Here is a 25049-nt window from a genome sequence, read left to right on the forward strand (position 1 = left end):
AATACACTTGCATTTGAAAGATAGTGCCCCGATATTCTGTAAAGCCCGACCGTTGCCTTTAGCGCTGCGTATGCCAGTCGAACGTGAGCTTGAAAGGTTGCAATCCGAAAATGTAATTTATAAAGTGGAAACCTCCGAATACGGGACGCCCATAGTTCCCGTAATCAAGCGCGACGGTTCGATTCGCATATGCGGCGACTACAAGGTCACTGTAAATAAATGTTTAAAAGAATTTCACTATCCCTTGCCCCGCATAGAACAATTGTTTGCGGCTTTAAGCGGAGGGGAAAAGTTCACTAAATTAGATTTAAAGAACGCATATTTACAACTTGTTCTCGATGATGACTCACAGCCTCTAACCGCTATAACTACACACGTAGGTACCTTTTTGTACCGACGGGCTCCATTCGGAATAAAGTGCTTGCCTGAAATATTTCAAAAACTTATTGAAGAAACGCTTAGCGGGTTGGAGGGCGTAGTGGCATTTATCGATGACATTTGTGTTACTGGTAGAAATAAAGATCATCATATGAAAAATTTGAAAGCGGTTTTAACTCGACTGAGGGAGGCAGGATTGCGTATTAAATTCGAAAAATGTGAGTTCTTTAAAGACGAGGTCTGTTACCTCGGTTATAGGATAAATAAAAATGGCCTGCATACGGACAAAGGTAAAATTGCCGCAATTGAAAATTTACCTGTGCCACAAAATGTGTCACAGCTTAGAGCCGCTTTGGGTCTTATCAACTATTATGCACGATTTATACCCAATACCAGTGCTATTTTACACCCACTGTATGCTCTACTTGCCAAGGGTAACCGGTGGCAGTGGACACATTTGTGTGATCAGGCTTTCAAACAGGTAAAAGGTGAGTTGCTGAACAGTCCAGCGCTGGCACATTACGAGCCTTCGCTGCCACTGGTTCTCTGCGTGGACAGCAGTGCCTATGGACTTGGTGCTGTGCTGGCTCAACGGTATCCTGACGGCACCGAGCGCCTCGTGTGCTGCGCGTCGCGCACGCTTAGCGAGACCGAGCGGCGCTACAGCCAGATAGATAAGGAGGCGCTGGCCATCGTGTACGGAGTGAACAAGCACCATCAATATCTATTCGGCCGTAAGTTTACCCTTCGAAGCGATCACAAAGCGCTCACATACATTTTTGGCCCGAAGCATGGCATACCTCAAACGGCCGCGAGCCGCTTACAGAGGTACGCAGTGCGACTGGCAGCATACGACTTCGATATAGAGTTCGTATCGACGGCTAAAAACGGTAATGCGGACGGTCTTTCCCGCTTACCGCTCCCTGCAGGGTCGAGGAAAAACGATGAGGACGACGCGGCATATCTACACTTTGTGGAAGAAACTTTCCCTCTTAGCCACAGAGACGTGGCGAGGGAAACAAAAAAAGACATAACACTATGCAAAGTGTACGGGTACATCATGAGCGGGTGGCCTTCAGACACGGAAATAGAAAATGAAAAACCTTATTTCCACCGCAAGGACACGCTGCACATCGATCATGATTGCATAGTGTGGGGGTATCGAGTAGTGATCCCCACCAGTCTGCGGGCACAGGTGATGGAGGAGGTACACGCCGGTCATGTAGGTATGGTGCGCATGAAACAGATTGCACGATGCTACGTGTGGTGGCCGGGACTGGACGCCGATCTGGAGCGGCGCGCGCGCTCCTGCGACGCCTGCCGCGCCCAGTTGGACGCGCCGCCGCGCGCCGCCGCGGTGCCATATGCCTGGCCCGCCGAACCCTGGGTGAGACTTCATGCCGATTTCTTACATCATAATGGTCGAACATATTTTCTCCTGATTGATGCTCATTCGAAGTGGCTCGAAGTATTCTCAATGACGAGCGGCACGACAGCCGTGACGATCAAGTTGCGGGAGGTCTTCGCAAGGTATGGGTTACCCATTCAACTGGTCACTGATGGCGGCCCACCATTTACGTCCCACTACTTTGAGGCCTTCTTACAAAAAAATGGCGTATTCCACATTGTCACAGCTCCATACCACCCGTCAAGCAACGGAGCCGCAGCAAACGCAGTCAAAACTGTTAAAAAGGTACTCAAAAAGGCCACAACCGAAGGTGAGAACATGGAGACCGCCCTTTTAAAATTTTTACTGCAGTATCGCAATAGCCCGCACAGCAGCACGGCGCGCGAGCCCGCCGTGGCGATGCTGGGGCGGCGACTGCGCACGCGCCTGGACCTGCTGCGCGCCGGCAGCGCCGCGCCCGCCGCCCGCGTGCAGGCGGCACAGAGCGCACAGCTGCGCCACGCCGGCGGAACCACGCGCGAGTTACATCAAGGGGATCAGGTATTGGTTAGAAATTATTCTAAGAATGGCCCGAAGTGGACAGAGGGCTTAGTAACAGAGCGCACTGGCGCTGTCACATACAATGTGAAGGCTGGCGAAAAAGACGGGAGCAGACACATAGACCAGCTTATCAAAAGAAAAATGGTACGTTACTCATTACCCAGTGACAATTTATCTCTTCATCCCGAGACTTCCCTGCTTTCACCGAGCCAGCAAAATGAAATTCACTCCAGACCAGAGTCCCCAGAATTTAAAGATGCAGAAGCATCATTGGAAAGGGATGAGTCGAATAGGGCCCTACTGCCCCCACCGGGCACGCCAGCCCGCGAGCCGATCGCGAGCACGGAGCAGGCGAGGGCGCTGCGCCCGCGCGCTAAAATCAATTATAAAATTTAGGTAGGCACCAGTAGGCAAGGTAAACGCACAGTAACACCATTATATAAGTAATTAAAAAAAAAACAGCCTTTTATCTCTGTCCGTATGTAAACCCAACATTAATAGTAACACAAAATAAATTAATAAGAATACGTACCTATGTATAAATACATGTAATTACTAATACCTACTCGTAATATACAGACATAGTTTATGTAAATATGATCAGTATTTATACTTCATAAACCAGTAAATATATACCTACACATATGGCTACAAAATACGACTAAGGGTTTACCACAATGTCCTTCCCAAATTCTATCGACTTATAAAGTTCTGTTTATTGTAGATATAACTTAGTACTTAAGTACCTAATTGTAAAAATCGTAAGCATTAATTTATTCTACCTCACAGCTGTCTGGAGGAACAGACATATATATTACTTTTTATACTTATTGATAAGGGTTTAGTAAATCATGTATTACTTAACGTTTAAGGTACCGACTGATGTGTAACTGGATATAACTATTATCTAACTGGATAGTAACAAGCACTTGATGATGTCATAAATCAATAATTTTAAAATGTACCTTATGGCGTATATTCATAGGGCCCCATTTAGTTTAGCAAATTGTTACCTGCTCTGCTTCGTATATTTTTCTGAGAGGAGAAATGTGATGTATGTAGGTAGGTATAAAAATAAGTATAGGTACCCACCGTCACTATCTATAATAAAACAGTCTTGCATGAACGCCATTGTGTTTCATTTAATACATTCTATTCTAGAGTGATACTCGGCGGCATATTAATAGTGCACGGGCATCAAAAGAGACTTTGGCTTTCTATGAACATTTGCATTCATTAAAGTTTTTCTGCATCTTAGACGGCAAGCGAGTAAACTACACCCACTCTATCGTACAGAACATTGTACTATGTATCAAATAACACTATATCTAGAGTGATACTCAGCAGCATATTAATGGTGCACGGGCATCAAAAAAGAAACTTTAGCTTTCAATTAACATTTGCATTCATTGAAGGTTTTCGGCATCTTAGACGGCAGGCGAGTAAACTACACCCACTGCATCGTACAGAGCGTTATATCGTCAATCAAATAACAGTACTTCTAGAGTGATACTCGGCGGCATATTAATGGTGCACGGGCATCAAAAGAGACTTTGGCTTTTAATGAACATTTGCATTCATTGAAGTTTTTCTGCATCTTAGACGGCAAGCGAGTAAACTACACCCACTCTATCGTACAGAACATTATACTATGTATCAAATAACACTATATCTAGAGTGAAACTCGGCAGCATATTAATGGTGCACGGGCATCAAAAAAGAAACTTTAGCTTTCAATGAACATTTCCATTCGTTGAAGTTTTTCGGCATCTTAGACGGCAGGCGAGTAAACTACACCCACTGAATCGTTCAGAGCGTTATATTTTCTATCAAATAATTATATTTCTAGAGTGATACTCGGCGGCATATTAATGGTGCACGGGCATCAAAAGAGACTTTGGCTTTCTATGAACATTTGCATTCATTGAAGAAAATTTGCATCTTAGACGGCAGGCGAGTAAACCGCACCCACTGCATCGTGCAGAGCATTAAATTATCGATCAAATAACTATATTTCTAGAGTGATACTCGGCGGCATAATAATGGTGCACGGGCATCAAAGAGACTTTGGCTTTCTATGAACATTTGCATTCATTGAAGGTTTTCGGCATCTTAGACGGCAGGCGAGTAAACTACACCCACTGCATCGTACAGAGCGTTATATCGTCATTCAAATAACAGTACTTCTAGAGTGATACTCGGCGGCATATTAATGGTGCACGGGCATAAAAAGAGACTTTGGCTTTCTATGAACATTTGCATTCATTGAAGAAAATTTGCATCTTAGACGGCAGGCGAGTAAACCGCACCCACTGCATCGTACAGAGCATTAAATTAATCGATCAAATAATTTTATTTCTAGAGTGATACTCGGCGGCATATTCATGATGCACGGGCATCAAAAAGACTTTGGCTTTCTATGAACATTTGCATTCATTGAAGTTTTTCTGCATCTTAGACGGCAAGCGAGTAAACTACACCCACTCTATCGTACAGAACATTATACTGTGTATCAAATAACACTATATCTAGAGTGATACTCGGCGGCATATTCATAATGCACGGGCATCAAAGAGACTTTGGCTTTCTATGAACATTTGCATTCATTGATGAATTTTTGCATCTTAGACGGCAGGCGAGTAAACTACACCCACTGCATCGTACAGAGCAATATATCATCAATCAAATAACAGTACCTCTAGAGTGATACTCGGCGGCATATTAATGGTGCACGGGCATCAAAAGAGACTTTGGCTTTCTATGAACATTTGCATTTATTGAAGTTTTTCGGCATCTTAGACGGCAGGCGAGTAAATCGCACCCACTGCATCGTACAGAGCGTTATATCATCAATCAAATAACAGTACCTCTAGAGTGATACTCGGCGGTATATTAATGGTGCACGGGCATCAATAGAGACTTTAGCTTTCTATGAACATTTGCATTCATTGAAGTTTTTCGGCATCTTAGACGGCAAGCGAGTAAACTACACCCACTCTATCGTACTGAACATTATACTATGTATCAAATAACACTATATCTAGAGTGATACTCGGCGGCATATTCATGATGCATGGGCATCAAAGAGACTTTGGCTTTCTATAAACATTTGCATTCATTGAAGGATTTTTGCATGTTAGACGGCAGGCGAGTAAACCGCACCCACTTTATCGTACAGAACATTATACTATGTATCAAATAACACTATATTTAGAGTGATACTCGGCAGCATATTAATGGTGAACGGGCATCAAAAAAGGAATTTTAGCTTTCAATTAACATTTGCATTCATTGAAGTTTTTCTGCATCTTAGACGGCAAGCGAGTAAACTACACCCACTCTATCGTACAGAACATTATACTATGTATCAAATAACACTATATCTAGAGTGATACTCGGCAGCATATTAATGGTGCACGGGCATCAAAAAAGAAACTTTAGCTTTCTATGAACATTTCCATTCGTTGAAGTTTTTCGGCATCTTAGACGGCAGGCGAGTAAACTACACCCACTGAATCGTTCAGAGCATTATATTTTCTATCAAATAATTATATTTCTAGAGTGATACTCGGCGGCATATTAATGGTGCACGGGCATCAAAAGAGACTTTGGCTTTCTATGAACATTTGCATTCATTGAAGAAAATTTGCATCTTAGACGGCAGGCGAGTAAACCGCACCCACTGCATCGTGCAGAGCATTAAATTATCGATCAAATAACTATATTTCTAGAGTGATACTCGGCGGCATAATAATGGTGCACGGGCATCAAAGAGACTTTGGCTTTCTATGAACATTTGCATTCATTGAAGTTTTTCTGCATCTTAGACGGCAAGCGAGTAAACTACACCCACTCTATCGTACTGAACATTATACTATGTATCAAATAACACTATATCTAGAGTGATACTCGGCGGCATATTCATGATGCATGGGCATCAAAGAGACTTTGGCTTTCTATAAACATTTGCATTCATTGAAGAATTTTTGCATGTTAGACGGCAGGCGAGTAAACCGCACCCACTCTATCGTACAGAACATTATACTATGTATCAAATAACACTATATTTAGAGTGATACTCGGCGGCATATTCATGATGCACGGGCATCAAAGAGACTTTGGCTTTCTATGAACATTTGCATTCATTGATGAATTTTTGCATCTTAGACGGCAGGCGAGTAAACTACACCCACTGCATCGTACAGAGCAATATATCATCAATCAAATAACAGTACTTCTAGAGTGATACTCGGCGGCATATTAATGGTGCACGGGCATCAAAAGAGACTTTGGCTTTCTATGAACATTTGCATTTATTGAAGTTTTTCGGCATCTTAGACGGCAGGCGAGTAAATCGCACCCACTGCGTCGTACAGAGCGTTATATCATCAATCAAATAACAGTACCTCTAGAGTGATACTCGGCGGTATATTAATGGTGCACGGGCATCAATGGAGACTTTGGCTTTCTATGAACATTTGCATTCATTGAAGTTTTTCGGCATCTTAGACGGCAAGCGAGTAAACTACACCCACTCTATCGTACTGAACATTATACTATGTATCAAATAACACTATATCTAGAGTGATACTCGGCGGCATATTCATGATGCATGGGCATCAAAGAGACTTTGGCTTTCTATAAACATTTGCATTCATTGAAGAATTTTTGCATGTTAGACGGCAGGCGAGTAAACCGCACCCACTCTATCGTACAGAACATTATACTATGTATCAAATAACACTATATTTAGAGTGATACTCGGCAGCATATTGATGGTGCACGGGCATCAAAAAAGGAATTTTAGCTTTCAATTAACATTTGCATTCATTGAAGTTTTTCTGCATCTTAGACGGCAAGCGAGTAAACTACACCCACTCTATCGTACAGAACATTATACTATGTATCAAATAACACTATATCTAGAGTGATACTCGGCGGCATATTAATGGTGCACGGGCATCAAAAAAGAAACTTTAGCTTTCAATTAACATTTGCATTCATTGAAGTTTTTCGGCATCTTAGACGGCAGGCGAGTAAACTACACCCACTGAATCGTACAGAGCATTATATTTTCTATCAAATAACAATATTTCTAGAGTGATACTCGGCGGCATATTAATGGTGCACGGGCATCAAACGAGACTTTGGCTTTCTATGAACATTTGCATTCATTAAAGTTTTTCTGCATCTTAGACGGCAAGCGAGTAAACTACACCCACTCTATCGTACAGAACATTATACTGTGTATCAAATAACACTATATCTAGAGTGATACTCGGCGGCATATTCATGATGCACGGGCATCAAAGAGACTTTGGCTTTCTATGAACATTTGCATTCATTGATGAATTTTTGCATCTTAGACGGCAGGCGAGTAAACTACACCCACTGCATCGTACAGAGCAATATATCATCAATCAAATAACAGTACTTCTAGAGTGATACTCGGCGGCATATTAATGGTGCACGGGCATCAAAAGAGACTTTGGCTTTCTATGAACATTTGCATTTATTGAAGTTTTTCGGCATCTTAGACGGCAGGCGAGTAAATCGCACCCACTGCGTCGTACAGAGCGTTATATCATCAATCAAATAACAGTACCTCTAGAGTGATACTCGGCGGTATATTAATGGTGCACGGGCATCAATAGAGACTTTGGCTTTCTATGAACATTTGCATTCATTGAAGTTTTTCGGCATCTTAGACGGCAAGCGAGTAAACTACACCCACTCTATCGTACTGAACATTATACTATGTATCAAATAACACTATATCTAGAGTGATACTCGGCGGAATATTCATGATGCATGGGCATCAAAGAGACTTTGGCTTTCTATGAACATTTGCATTCATTGAAGAATTTTTGCATGTTAGACGGCAGGCGAGTAAACCGCACCCACTCTATCGTACAGAACATTATACTATGTATCAAATAACACTATATTTAGAGTGATACTCGGCAGCATATTAATGGTGCACGGGCATCAAAAAAGGAATTTTAGCTTTCAATTAACATTTGCATTCATTGATTTTTTTCTGCATCTTAGACGGCAAGCGAGTAAACTACACCCACTCTATCGTACAGAACATTATACTATGTATCAAATAACACTATATCTAGAGTGATACTCGGCGGCATATTAATGGTGCACGGGCATCAAAAAAGAAACTTTAGCTTTCAATTAACATTTGCATTCATTGAAGTTTTTCGGCATCTTAGACGGCAGGCGAGTAAACTACACCCACTGAATCGCACAGAGCATTATATTTTCTATCAAATAACAATATTTCTAGAGTGATACTCGGCGGCATATTAATGGTGCACGGGCATCAAACGAGACTTTGGCTTTCTATGAACATTTGCATTCATTGAAGTTTTTCTGCATCTTAGACGGCAAGCGAGTAAACTACACCCACTCTATCGTACAGAACGTTATACTATGTATCAAATAACACTATATCTAGAGTGATACTCGGCAGCATATTAATGGTGCACGGGCATCAAAAAAGAAACTTTAGCTTTCAATTAACATTTGCATTCATTGAAGGTTTTCGGTATCTTAGACGGCAGGCGAGTAAACTACACCCACTGCATCGTACAGAGCGTTATATCGTCAATCAAATAACAGTACTTCTAAAGTGATACTCGGCGGCATATTAATGGTGCACGGGCATAAAAAAGAAACTTAGGCTTTCTACGAACATTTGCATTCATTGAAGAAAATTTGAATCTTAGACGGCAGGCGAGTAAACCGCACCCACTGCATCGTGCAGAGCATTAAATTATCGATCAAATAACTATATTTCTAGAGTGATACTCGGCGGCATATTAATGGTGCACGGGCATCAAAAAAGAAACTTTAGCTTTCAATTAACATTTGCATTCATTAAAGTTTTTCGGCATCTTAGACGGCAGGCGAGTAAACTACACCCACTGAATCGCACAGAGCATTATATTTTCTATCAAATAACAATATTTCTAGAGTGATACTCGGCGGCATATTAATGGTGCACGGGCATCAAACGAGACTTTGGCTTTCTATGAACATTTGCATTCATTGAAGTTTTTCTGCATCTTAGACGGCAAGCGAGTAAACTACACCCACTCTATCGTACAGAACGTTATACTATGTATCAAATAACACTATATCTAGAGTGATACTCGGCAGCATATTAATGGTGCACGGGCATCAAAAAAGAAACTTTAGCTTTCAATTAACATTTGCATTCATTGAAGGTTTTCGGCATCTTAGACGGCAGGCGAGTAAACTACACCCACTGCATCGTACAGAGCGTTATATCGTCAATCAAATAACAGTACTTCTAGAGTGATACTCGGCGGCATATTAATGGTGCACGGGCATAAAAAAGAAACTTAGGCTTTCTACGAACATTTGCATTCATTGAAGAAAATTTGCATCTTAGACGGCAGGCGAGTAAACCGCACCCACTGCATCGTGCAGAGCATTAAATTATCGATCAAATAACTATATTTCTAGAGTGATACTCGGCGGCATATTAATGGTGCACGGGCATCAAACGAGACTTTGCCTTTCTATGAACATTTGCATTAATTGAAGTTTTTCTGCATCTTAGACGGCAAGCGAGTAAACTACACCCACTCTATCGTACAGAACATAATACTATGTATCAAATAACACTATATCTAGAGTGATACTCGGCGGCATATTAGTGGTGCACGGGCATCAAAAAGACTTTGGCTTTCTATGAACATTTGCATTCATTGAAGAATTTTTGCATCTTAGACGGCAGGCGAGTAAACCACACCCACTGTATCGTACAGAACGTTATAATACCTATCAAGTAATACTATATCTAGGGTGATACTCGGCGACATATTAATAGTGCAAGTGCACAAATAAGTAACTTAGGCTTTCTATGAACTTTTGCATTTATTGAAGTTTTTCGGCATCATAGACGGCAGGCGAGTAATCTACACCCACTGCATCTTACAGAGCATTAAATTATCGATCAAATAACAATATTTCTAGAGTGATACTCGGCAGTATATTAATGGTGCACGGGCATCAAAAGAGACTTTGGCTTTCTATGAACATTTGCATTCATTGAAGAAAATTTGCATCTTAGACGGCAGGCGAGTAAACCGCACCCACTGCATCGTACAGAGCATTAAATTAATCGATCAAATAATTTTATTTCTAGAGTGATACTCGGCGGCATATTCATGATGCACGGGCATCTAAAAGACTTTGGCTTTCTATGAACATTTGCATTCATTGAAGTTTTTCTGCATCTTAGACGGCAAGCGAGTAAACTACACCCACTCTATCGTACAGAACATTATACTGTGTATCAAATAATACTATATCTAGAGTGATACTCGGCGGCATATTCATGATGCACGGGCATCAAAGAGACTTTGGCTTTCTATGAACATTTGCATTCATTGATGAATTTTTGCATCTTAGACGGCAGGCGAGTAAACTACACCCACTGCATCGTACAGAGCAATATATCATCAATCAAATAACAGTACCTCTAGAGTGATACTCGGCGGCATATTAATGGTGCACGGGCATCAAAAGAGACTTTGGCTTTCTATGAACATTTGCATTTATTGGAGTTTTTCGGCATCTTAGACGGCAGGCGAGTAAACTACACCCACTGAATCGTACAGAGCATTATATTTTCTATCAAATAACAATATTTCTAGAGTGATACTCGGCAGCATATTAATGGTGCACGGGCATCAAAAGAGACTTTGGCTTTCTATGAACATTTGTATTTATTGAAGAAAATTTGCATCTTAGACGGCAGGCGAGTAAACCGCACCCACTGCATCGTACAGAGCATTAAATTATCGATCAAATAATTTTATTTCTAGAGTGATACTCGGCGGCATATTCATAATGCACGGGCATCAAAGAGACTTTGGCTTTCTATGACCATTTGCATTCATTGAAGTTTTTCTGCATCTTAGACGGCAAGCGAGTAAACTACACCCACTCTATCGTACAGAACATTATACTATGTATCAAATAAAACTATATCTAGAGTGATACTCGGCGGCATATTAATGGTGCACGGGCATCAAAAAAGAAACTATAGCTTTCAATTAACATTTGCATTCATTGAAGTTTTTCGGCATGTTAGACGGCAGGCGAGTAAACTACACCCACTGCATCGTACAGAGCAATATATCATCAATCAAATAACAGTACCTCTAGAGTGATACTCGGCGGCATATTAATGGTGCACGGGCATCAAAAAAGACTTTGGCTTTCTATGAACATTTGCATTCATTGAAGTTTTTCTGCATCTTAGACGGCAAGCGAGTAAACTACACCCACTCTATCGTACAGAACATTATACTATGTATCAAATAACACTATATCTAGAGTGATACTCAGCGGCATATTCATGATTTACGGGCATCAAAGAGACTTTGGCTTTCTATGAACATTTGCATTCATTGAAGAATTTTTGCATCTTAGACGGCAGGCGAGTAAACTACACCCACTCTATCGTACAATTTGTACAGAACATTATACTATGTATCAAATAACACTATATCTAGAGTGATACTCGGCAGCATATTAATGGTGCACGGGCATCAAAAAAGAAACTTTAGCTTTCAATTAACATTTGCATTCATTGAAGTTTTTCTGCATCTTAGACGGCAAACGAGTAAACTACACCCACTCTATCGTACAGAACATTATACTATGTATCAAATAACACTATATCTAGAGTGATACTCGGCAGCATATTAATGGTGCACGGGCATCAAAAAAGAAACTTTAGCTTTCAATTAACATTTGCATTCATTGAAGTTTTTCTGCATCTTAGACGGCAAGCGAGTAAACTACACCCACTCTATCGTACAGAACATTATACTATGTATCAAATAACACTATATCTAGAGTGATACTCGGCAGCATATTAATGGTGCACGGGCATCAAAAAAGAAACTTTAGCTTTCTATGAACATTTCCATTCGTTGAAGTTTTTAGGCATCTTAGACGGCAGGCGAGTAAACTACACCCACTGAATCGTTCAGAGCATTATATTTTCTATCAAATAATTATATTTCTAGAGTGATACTCGGCGGCATATTAATGGTGCACGGGCATCAAAAGAGACTTTGGCTTTCTATGAACATTTGCATTCATTGAAGTTTTTCTGCATCTTAGACGGCAAGCGAGTAAACTACACCCACTCTATCGTACAGAACATTATACTATGTATTAAATAACACTATATCTAGAGTGATACTCGGCGGCATATTCATGATGCACGGGCATCAAAGAGACTTTGGCTTTCTATGAACATTTGCATTCATTGAAGAATTTTTGCATCTTAGACGGCAGGCGAGTAAACTACACCCACTTTATCGTACAGAACATTACACTATGTATCAAATAACACTATATCTAGAGTGATACTCGGCAGCATATTAATGGTGCACGGGCATCAAAAAAGAAACTTTAGCTTTCTATGAACATTTCCATTCATTGAAGTTTTTCGGCATCTTAGACGGCAGGCGAGTAAACTACACCCACTCTATCGTACAGAGCATTATATTTTCTATCAAATAACAATATTTCTAGAGTGATACTCGGCAGCATATTAATGGTGCACGGGCATCAAAAAAGAAACTTTAGCTTTCAATTAACATTTGCATTCATTGAAGGTTTTCGGCATCTTAGACGGCAGGCGAGTAAACTACACCCACTGCATCGTACAGAGCAATATATCATCAATCAAATAACAGTACTTCTAGAGTGATACTCGGCGGCATATTAATGGTGCACGGGCATTAAAAAGAAACTTAGGCTTTCTATGAACATTTCCATTCATTGAAGTTTTTCGGCATCTTAGACGGCAGGCGAGTAAACTACACCCACTGAATCGTACAGAGCATTATATTTTCTATCAAATAACAATATTTCTAGAGTGATACTCGGCAGCATATTAATGGTGCACGGGCATCAAAAGAGACTTTGGCTTTCTATGAACATTTGCATTTATTGAAGAAAATTTGCATCTTAGACGGCAGGCGAGTAAACCGCACCCACTGCATCGTACAGAGCATTAAATTATCGATCAAATAATTTTATTTCTAGAGTGATACTCGGCGGCATATTCATAATGCACGGGCATCAAAGAGACTTTGGCTTTCTATGACCATTTGCATTCATTGAAGTTTTTCTGCATCTTAGACGGCAAGCGAGTAAACTACACCCACTCTATCGTACAGAACATTATACTATGTATCAAATAAAACTATATCTAGAGTGATACTCGGCGGCATATTAATGGTGCACGGGCATCAAAAAAGAAACTATAGCTTTCAATTAACATTTGCATTCATTGAAGTTTTTCGGCATGTTAGACGGCAGGCGAGTAAACTACACCCACTGCATCGTACAGAGCAATATATCATCAATCAAATAACAGTACCTCTAGAGTGATACTCGGCGGCATATTAATGGTGCACGAGCATCAATAAAGACTTTGGCTTTCTATGAACATTTGCATTCATTGAAGTTTTTCTGCATCTTAGACGGCAAGCGAGTAAACTACACCCACTCTATCGTACAGAACATTATACTATGTATCAAATAACACTATATCTAGAGTGATACTCAGCGGCATATTCATGATTTACGGGCATCAAAGAGACTGGCTTTCTATGAACATTTGCATTCATTGAAGAATTTTTGCATCTTAGACGGCAGGCGAGTAAACTACACCCACTCTATCGTACAATTCGTACAGAACATTATACTATGTATCAAATAACACTATATCTAGAGTGATACTCGGCAGCATATTAATGGTGCACGGGCATCAAAAAAGAAACTTTAGCTTTCAATTAACATTTGCATTCATTGAAGTTTTTCTGCATCTTAGACGGCAAACGAGTAAACTACACCCACTCTATCGTACAGAACATTATACTATGTAACAAATAACACTATATCTAGAGTGATACTCGGCAGCATATTAATGGTGCACGGGCATCAAAAAAGAAACTTTAGCTTTCAATTAACATTTGCATTCATTGAAGGTTTTCGGCATCTTAGACGGCAGGCGAGTAAACTACACTCACTGCATCGTACAGAGCGTTTATCATCAATCAAATAACAGTACTTCTAGAGTGATACTCGGCGGCATATTAATGGTGCACGGGCATAAAAAAGAAACTTAGGCTTTCTATGAACATTTCCATTCATTGAAGTTTTTCGACATCTTAGACGGCAGGCGAGTAAACTACACCCACTGAATCGCACAGAGCATTATATTTTCTATCAAATAACTATATTTCTAGAGTGATACTCGGCGGCATATTAATGGTGCACGGGCATCAAAAGAGACTTTGGCTTTCTATGAACATTTGCATTCATTGAAGTTTTTCTGCATCTTAGACGGCAAGCGAGTAAACTACACCCACTCTATCGTACAGAACATTATACTATGTATCAAATAACACTTTATCTAGAGTGATACTCGGCGGCATATTCATGATGCACGGGCATCAAAGAGACTTTGGCTTTCTATGAACATTTGCATTCATTGAAGAATTTTTGCATCTTAGACGGCAGGCGAGTAAACTACACCCACTCTATCGTACAGAACATTATACTATGTATCAAATAACACTATATTTAGAGTGATACTCGGCAGCATATTATTGGTGCATGGGCATCAAAAAAGAAATTTTAGCTTTCAATTAACATTTGCATTCATTGAAGTTTTTCTGCATCTTAGACGGCAAGCGAGTAAACTACACCCACTCTATCGTACAGAACATTATACTATGTATCAAATAACACTATATCTAGAGTGATACTCGGCAGCATATTAATGGTGCACGGGCATCTAAAAAGAAACTTTAGCTTTCAATTAACATTTGCATTCATTGAAGGTTTTCGGCATCTTAGACGGCAGGCAAGTAAACTACACCCACTGAATCGTACAGAGCATTATATTTTCTATCAAATAACAATATTTCTAGAGTGATACTCGGCGGCATATTAATGGTGCACGGGCATCAAACGAGACTTTGGCTTTCTATGAACATTTGCATTCATTGAAGTTTTTCTGCATCTTAGACGGCAAGCGAGTAAACTACACCCACTCTATCGTACAGAACATTATATTATGTATCAAATAACACTATATCTAGAGTGATACTCGGCGGCATATTAGTGGTGCACGGGCATCAAAAAGACTTTGGCTTTCTATGAACAGTTGCATTCATTGAAGAATTTTTGCATCTTAGACGGCAGGCGAGTAAACCACACCCACTGTATCGTACAGAACGTTATATTACCTATCAAGTAACACTATATCTAGAGTGATACTCGGCGACATATTAATAGTGCAAGTGCACAAATAAGAAACTTAGGCTTTCTATGAACTTTTGCATTTATTGAAGTTTTTCGGCATCATAGACGGCAGGCGAGTAAACTACACCCACTTCATCGTACAGAGCAATATATCATCAATCAAATAACAGTACTTCTAGAGTGATACTCGGCGGCATATTAATGGTGCACGGGCATAAAAAAGAAACTTAGGCTTTCTATGAACATTTCCAATTATTGAAGTTTTTCGGCATCTTAGACGGCAGGCGAGTAAACTACACCCACTGAATCGTACGGAGCATTATATTTTCTATCAAATAACTATATTTCTAGAGTGATACTCGGCGGCATATTAATGGTGCACGGGCATCAAAAATGACTTTGGCATTCTATGAACATTTGCATTCATTAAAGAAAATTTGCATCTTAGACGGCAGGCGAGTAAACCGCACCCGCTGCATCGTACAGAGCATTAAATTATTGATCAAATAATTTTATTTCTAGAGTGATACTCGGCGGCATATTCATGATGCACGGGCATCAAAGAGACTTTGGCTTTCTATGAACATTTGCATTCATTGAAGAATTTTTGCATCTTAGACGGCAGGCGAGTAAACCACATCCACTGTATCGTACAGAACATTATATTACCTATCAAGTAACACTATATCTAGAGTGATCTTCGGCGACATATTAATAGTGCAACTGCACAAATAAGAAACTTAGGCTTTCTATGAACTTTTGCATTCATTGAAGTGTTTCGGCATCATAGACGGCAGGCGAGTAAACTACACCCACTGCATCGTACAGAGCGTTATATCATCAATCAAATAACAGTACCTCTAGAGTGATACTCGGCGGCATATTAATGGTGCACGGGCATCAAAAGAGACTTTGGCTTTCTATGACCTTTTGCCGTAATATGCATTTATATGCCTAATATTTGCATTAATATGCCGCCGAGTATCACTCTAGATCTAGTGTTATTTGATACATAGTATAATGTTCTGTGCGATAGAGTGGGTGTAGTTTACTCGCCTGCCGTCTAAGATGCAAAAATTCTTCAATTAATGCAAATGTTCATAGAAAGACTAAGTTTCTTTTTTATGCCCGTGCACCATAAATATGCCGCCGAGTATCACACTAGAGATAAAGTTATTTGATAGAAAATATAATGCTCTGTACGATATAGTGGGTGTCGTTTACTCGCCTGCCGTCTAAGATGCCGAAAAACTTGAATGAATAGAATTTTTTATAGAAAGCCTAAGTTTTTTATTTGTGCACTTGCACCATTAATATGCCGCCGAGTATCAGTCTAGAAATAATGTTATTTTATAGATAGTATAACGCTCTGTACGATGCAGTGGGCGTTGTTTACTCGCCTGCCGTCTAAGATGCCGAAAAACTTCAATAAATGCAAAGGTTCATAGAAAGCATAAGATTCATATTTGATGCCCGTGCACCATTGATATGTCGCCGAGTATCACTCTAGAGATAGTGGTATTTGATAGATAGTATTATGTCCAGTATGGTATAGTGGGTGTGGTTTACTCGCCTGCCGTCTAAGATGCCGAAAAACTTCGATGAACGCAAATGTTCATAGAAAACCTCAGTTTCTTATTTGATGCCCGTGCACCATTAATAAGCCGCCGAGTAATGTTATTTGATTGATGATATTATAATGCTCTGTACGATGCAGTGGGTGTAGTTTACTCGCCTGCCGTCGAAGATGCCGAAAAACTTCAATAAATGCAAATGTTCATAGAAAGTATCAGATTCTTATTTGATGCCCGTGCACCATTATTATGTCGCCGAGTATCACTCTAGAGATAGTGTTATTTAATAGATAGTATTATGTTCTGTACGATACAGTGGGTGTGGTTTACTCGCCTGCCGTCTAAGGTGCAAAAATTCTTCAATGAATGCAAATGTTCATAGAAAGCCTATGTTTCAAATTTATTGCCCTTGCATCATTCGTATGCCGTAGAGTCATACTCTATGCGAGTCATAGAGCATCTTATAGGGTATTTAAAGCAGCTTTTAGTAGAGCTGTACCCCGTTTAGTTTGGACGTTATAGTAGCAGCCGAATTATTTCTAAAAGGTTTGTGGAAAATAATTAAATATTTTATTTTTTATCACCTAACTTCTGGATCGATGATTGGGGTTGCACTATATACGTTTCATTAAGCATCTAATAGACTATCCAAATCAGGTTTTAGTAGAGTTGTATCTCTTTTAGTGTGGACTATATAGCACTAACCGAAATATTTCTAAAAGGTTTTGTAGAAAAAATGAAATCTGTAATAATTGGCTGCAATTCTGCAGGGCAGTTTAGACAAAATGCTCTTATATAACGAGACACTGCCCTAACGTTCCACCAATATGGTTGTTTCCAATTTTTTGAAACGCTTGTATTACGTTCTATATTAACTAAAAGTTGCCCTAAAATTCAACTTTTATACTAAAAACGGCTTTAAATATGTTAAATTAACAAAATATATTTTGACAGATGCTTTCGCGCCCAAAACGCTCTTTGAAAATTGTGTGACGTCACAGTTTACGGTTTGACACATAACTTCATACACACGTAGAAGATACAAACTGTCAACTGACATTTGTCATTTGTTGTTTATCACCTAACTGTCAACAGTGTCAATCCGAGAGTTGTGACGTCATCACAATCTTCAAAGACGTTTCGAGTTTGGTCACGTGACGTATGCCAAAAGATATTTTAAATTCAATATTTACGAAAATATGGTCATTACAGGTCCCCTAAAAGTAGTTTTACATGTTCTTATAATCCAAAAGAATTTATTGGGATACAATTCTGCCCTAAGATTTGTAGATGGAAACAACCCTATTGTGTTATGTATGGTGAGATTTCATACGGACTTCCTAATTTAGTAGGTTAATTTTAGTGTGAAGTTGGCGGCCAAATGTTGGCGGCCGATTTGCGCCAACATTTGGCCGCTAAACGTTGGCGGCCGACTGGCGCCAACATTTGGCCGCCAACTTTTGGCCGCTAAATGTTAGAGGCCGACTGTGACGCCAATATTTGGCCGCCAACTTTTGGCCGCTAACTTCACACCGGTGGATTCGTAAGTATCTTTCGATATAAGTCAGGAAATTCCGGTTGAATCTCTAATACTTTCCCAATTCAATTACGCGGACATAGTATATGGGCCGAGACTCCTGGTGCAGACGAAAAAGTCCATACAGCGTGTACAAAATGCGTGTGTTCGATTTTGCTACGACGTCGCCAAAAGAGCGCATTTATCAAGCCTTTCTTAAACGAAAGAAAGCAGTTCAATATGGATGGACAGCAGGAGAAAACTGCACCTAACCTGCAAGGTTCGGAAAATATTGGAGTTTCAAAGATCTTGCTACCTGTTTGAAAAACTAAAATGAGTAATGACACACGCAGCAAATCGCTAAGGAGATGCACGAAACTTGCGATACCTACACACAAGACGACATTTTTAAAGGGAATCTTTAAATTTGCTGCTGCAAAGATCTAGAATGAGCTGCCGCCACCCATACGGGAACCGATGGGACCATGGACCTAGAATACTAAGGAAGTAGTTTCGCTAAAACACAAATAGGATTCCATGAACCACCAATTTTCTAGTATTTCATGAATCATGACACACTCACATTGACAGTTATCTCTATGGCCTCATCCACCAATCTGCCGTCTGTCGAATTGAAACGTCAGTGCATTAATTGTTCGACGAATTTAAATACGGCGGCATGCGTGGTCGAATGTTGCAAAAATTATACCGATCGAAAGAAAAAAAGAGGCAGGATAAATTTTCATACATAAGATAATCAATTAACACATTATCTTTCGTAAAATACGATATTAATCCATGAAGTTGTACCTAAAGTGGAGGGCGCTCTCACTTTTTTTGCTATACTAAATTGAACCTTCCCTTAGAAAGGTGTTCGTAGTTCGTACCAAACTAGTGAAAATGTACTCGTACGTTCGCACGCTTAACCCATAAAGACTAAATACCACACCTACGCAGACACAGACACACACACATGAGCACACAATTTTATTCCCTTTTTCACGTATATATTTTACTTTCATTTGGATTTTATATTTGTAGAGCCTATCAAAGCACATTATTTTGCTAACCTGCGACCGACTGATCTGAAGGGTCCAACCTGAAAACCAGCGCTAGGTCCTCTGCTTGGCATATCCTGAGATTGGAGCCCATTGCCCAATCATAAGTTCTAAATGTAATTAATTACCTATTTTTCTTATTAATTTGTATTTAGTATTTAATTTTATTGTTGTACGTAGTTGTCATGTCTTGCCGTTGACGGAAAAATTACGTCACGCTACATAGAGTATAATTCAAAATAGTATTTTTGTAATAATTCATCATTTGTCAACCTCTTTAGTTAACCGATATAGATATTTGTCAATCAGTACAGAATGTCTAACTGACTTTCAATTTATTGTACCTCACGTATTCAAGATCCTCAAATCTACCTATTGTACGTTGATCCTTTCATATGAGTTGAAGAAGAATGTGGCTGCGACTCTGTGACTAAGGAGAACCGCTTCTTTTTGTTAATTGTCAATTACGCACTATCCATCAATCCATATATATTATGATTATGAAGTTTATTCATTTATGGTCTTAGATTAGGTCATTTATAATATGGATATAAAAGTAAAATATAAAAACACGAAACAATACAAAAAATATATAAGCACATTATAAAAAAACCTAACCTAGTGTGCCACCAGCAGGTGGTCAGGGGCGTCAGGGCTGCAGAGAGAGGAACCGTCGGACTATCCGCGCCCTGTCCAAGACTACCGCTTTCTGCATCTGACCCTTGATCTAACCACCTAGCGTGAGTCTCTCGTGGTGATATGATTATAATTATAGCGTCTTCCTACCAAATTACCTATTTGTTACTAAATATTTTGCACCAACTCTTATTATTTTTGATTCAAGTAATACTACTAAATACATACAATTCCAATGACTTCATTTTAAAGTAGTATGTAATGTAATTAAAAACATCTACTTATGTATTTTTGTTACCAGTTGTAACATGCGGTTCCTGAACACGTCATAAAGAGCTTACCAATAATATGTGTATAGATAAAGCAGTGTAGGTATGTAACTGTACACAAATAGGCATCATCTAGCAGTCACATAAACTAAATACTGATTTATAACAAAAAAAGCTTTTAAAAGAGCATTAGTAATAAATTTATTTTGCGGCCGTTTATTTGTTTGTAGGCACTGTGCGGTTGTTGTGAGAAAAAAAATTAGAAAAAAATACATTTAGGGAGAAGACGTGATCGTCCATACAACATGAGAAAACGTTTTTCCACATCTAAATATTTCCCATTCTCCGTGACAGGTTTTATAGGTTTTTCTTTCTTTAAAGTTTGCAAAACAAACACATTTTTTTTTCAATAAAGCGTAACCTATAAACCTAGAATATATTATGCTGAAGCGACATCACAATCAAAGCGATCTGTTAAAATTTAAAAACCAATTTAAAAGTACCGTTATTTCCTTAAGATCGCAAAGCTATTCTTTCTTCTTAACGGATATTTTTATACTAAAGTCACTTAATAGGTGACTAATTGTTTCATCTGCTTATGCCAAAAGAAGGTTGTATTCGAAGCCATGGAAATGACCTTATGAGTTCGAATAGGTACTTAATCCCATCGGCTTCTTAGGCAGGGTCACTATTACCACAAAATAAAAAATAAACAGAATGTCCGTTCTCGCCGTTCTTGAAAATACATACTTACCTAAACTTGCTCGACTCACTAGGGTTGCTTCTGTATTAATTTCGAATTTTATAAAGGAGTAGGTAATATAAGTTTACAGACATACATACATCGATTCGTTTATACATACATCTTATCATGTTTACATTCCTTAGAGACTGTATTTTGAGATTTTGACGTACATGACAGTAGGTACCTACGTAGCGGCGGGGCGTCAATTGAGCAACGCGCGCACAGCCCGACTAAGCTCTGCCCGAGAGTGCCCGAGAACGCCTGTAAATGTTACGTCTGTGTGAGTAAATGTCACGTATGTGTGGCGTGCGGCGAAAATGGCACTTTGTACTGAGCGGACTCTCTGCTCCGGCGCGCGCTGCCGCTATTTGCTTTGTGCAATTACCCACTAATAGGCCAGACCGGTAGTCCAAAAAGCTCCAGGTGATAATCAAGGAAGATAGACCAGTAAAATCATTTATACTTAAAATTAACTTCAGTCAATCTGTAATGACAATACAAATACATAGAAAAGGACACACGTCAAACAAATCTTGCAGACCTCGATCTCTTTTTGTGTACGGACGAGTCACAAGTCACACCACGCACCGCGCTATGCCCATATAGTTGGTCATGTGCTTCGGCAGAGGGGAAATGGTACGAATGCCGACTCCCTTCCCGGTTCCCGGTGTTACTCGAAAGTAAATTTATTAATATTAATTTTTATGTTTTAAGTTAACACATTGTTTTAATTTAACAAATGAATATGACAGCAAGCGTCTGATTACTTTTTGAATGGAGACTAAGTGTAACTTTCGTTTAAAAAGTTGCGTTCGTAAGTCACGTTCGTCCATATCCCCATAGTGATGTATATGTCATTATCCCGACGAGGCAGCAGACTGGAAAGCTTGGCTTTGTGATTCTTAGATTGATGATGCGTGTCCACAGTTCAATCGCCTGTCGTTAAGCTCATACACTATGTTGATGCAGCTGTCTCATACTTAACGACATCGCATTATTCAACTACTCTGCTATGTATAGGATTTTCACTGCCTAACTAAACAGATGTTCGATTCACGAATCGCACACGCTAACGCTTTTCTGTTTCTCGCTCGCTAGTTTTGTGAGAAGTATCTCGGTAGCTACGTCACTGGCATTCTGTATTTTTTTATAGTATGGGCTTAAATCACATTACCACATGTAAGTCACGTCACTTGTGAAATGAAAATAAAATACTTAATTCTCAGAGGTCCAGGCAAGGCTTTTCCTCTACGTATGTACGCGTACGCATTGTTTCCAAGGTATTAATTTATTCAAGTTTATCTCAGGTATTGTGCGGGTAGTGGTGGTCGCATTATCGCCACATGATAACGGTACGCTATGTTACGAATTCAATCGTCCGTATTGGTATGATGGAAAGGGACAAACGATGATTAGCGGCATCGTAACTTTAGTACACGTTTATGAATAAGGGGGCTATTGTTTAATGTATAGTTGCAACTTTCATTGAAACAAGTAGGTACAGTCAGTCAGGTAATCCCTCTAGTCCCTACTAATATAATAAATGCGTAAGTAACTGTCTGTCTGTCTATTACCTCTTCACGCTTGAACCGCTGAAGAGATTGAGATAAAATTTTGTTGGAGGCTCGGGGAAGGGCGTAGGATAGTTTTTATCAACCATTATCATCGTTCGACGTAGACGAAGTCGCAGGTAGAAGCTAGTTTACAATATTTGCGTGTTTTTAAATAACTTTTGTAATTTATGCCCGTTAAATGTGTATATTATATTTGTGATGAATGTACATAAAAGCTAAAGTTTACATATTTTATTATGGGTCGTGTGGCAAAGTAACGAAGTAGAGCACCCCGCGCGTCGCTAATCTACTTAAACTAGCGCTGTGCTAGTGAAAACACTCTTCCCCAACTTTCAAAACTTCAGTAAAACTGGATATGCGCACTCCAAAAAATTCAAACAAGTCCGAAGAAAGTAATCAAAATTCACAGAGTCGTTCTGCGACTACTGCGAGTTCCCAAACCTTATCTAAGCAACAACAACTAGCATTTTACAAAGTGCAATCCTGCTCTGGCTGCACTTTTCGAGGTAATACGTTAAATTTAAACAATCACAATTTTTTTCCAGTGGCGCTAGTGAGCACGTTGATGGGCTCTTAATGTATATGGGTGCGAACAGAAGTTATCTAACTGTGTGAGGAAGGAAAAATTTATAATTTTAAATATTATTATATATTCCCTATTATTCTTGAACTTGTACTTGTTGCTAAAAAAGCACACTGTCAGTGGTAACAACTTAACAAGCCCCGATCCCGCGCCTCATTGAACGTATAAGATGATTATTAAAAAAAAAAATTTAATTAAAATAATTTAAGACAATTTTGAGCTTTTTCAATCATTTAGCAAGGCTGATTTGATAAGTTATAAGTAATTACTTACTGACTTAAAAAAGTCGTGTCTCAATGTTATTAGACTTTATGATTCTTTGGAACAAATTCCAGAAAATTTAAGTTAAGTGAAAAATAATAAGTTTTTTTAATTTTTCGGTAAAACTTTATGTTATACAGTTATTTTAACTAATGAAAATTTAATTTTCAGTTTTAGCCTACTATAATAAGTAAACTAATCCCGGGAATACTCGTATAACATCTTGACTGTTCGAAAAATAAATGTATTTCGCATTAGCATTTTTAAAGTTTAATTTGATCCATTATAGCCTACCTACTCAATTTTAAATGCTATTTATATTTCATTCCGGCTCTCGGCCAATTTTACCAAGATGGCGAAGTTTATTTACTATTTAGATATAATTTTGTGTACACTATGCTAAATATATATCGTAAATAATAATCCAAAGAGTTCAGAGAGCTGCCCGCGTAGCCAACGTGCCTATCGTTCACGCTCCGTGGCGAACGAAACGCAACTGTCACAGTCGCACTAATATGGAAGAGTAATAGAGAGAGATGACTACGCTACGCTACGGAGCGTTAACGATTGTAACGTTGGCTACAAGGCCAGAGCAAGCTAAATCTGCATGGCATTTCCAATGACAAAGTCCGACAATGTCGTCCTTAATGTCAAATTTCTATGAAAATATGACGATTATAATGACATTTTGTTCTGTTCAAGTCCGTACAAAGTTAGCTGTCAAAACAGACTTGTGTTTCGGCTATTACATAATAACCGGCCAAGAGCATGTCGGGCCACGCTCAGTGTAGGGTTCCGTAGTTACTCTTCCGTCACAATAAGCTAAACTGGAGCTTAAAGTATAGTAAATTGTTAACCAAGGGATGAAACGGTACCTTTCACCCGAGTTAAACAAATAGGCAAATTTGCATAATCAGTACCTAATTAAAGTAAGTCTTTTTACTATGAAGGGAAAACTTTTTGCGATAACTCAAAAACAGCTAAACTGAGCATGTCCGCTACAGTTTTCATTTAATGTTTTTCTTAAGCTCTACTTCCACGATTTTTTTCATATTTTTTGGACCTATGGTTCAAAAGTTAGAGGGGGGGGGACACATTTATTTTTTCTTTCAGAGCGATTATCTCCGAATATATTCACTTTATCAAAAAATGTTTCTTGAAAACCC

General features: G+C 39.2%; 1 protein-coding gene across 2 annotated transcripts in view; it reads left to right on the top strand.

The window, feature by feature from the left end:
- LOC133517750 (uncharacterized) overlaps positions 1–25049 on the top strand; it is a 133193-nt gene that overhangs the window by 91235 nt on the left and 16909 nt on the right. The gene's annotated exons all lie outside the window — the stretch shown is intronic.

This window comes from Cydia pomonella, chromosome 5 (assembly GCF_033807575.1).
Source record: "Cydia pomonella isolate Wapato2018A chromosome 5, ilCydPomo1, whole genome shotgun sequence".
In the NCBI taxonomy this organism is placed as follows: domain Eukaryota; kingdom Metazoa; phylum Arthropoda; class Insecta; order Lepidoptera; family Tortricidae; genus Cydia; species Cydia pomonella.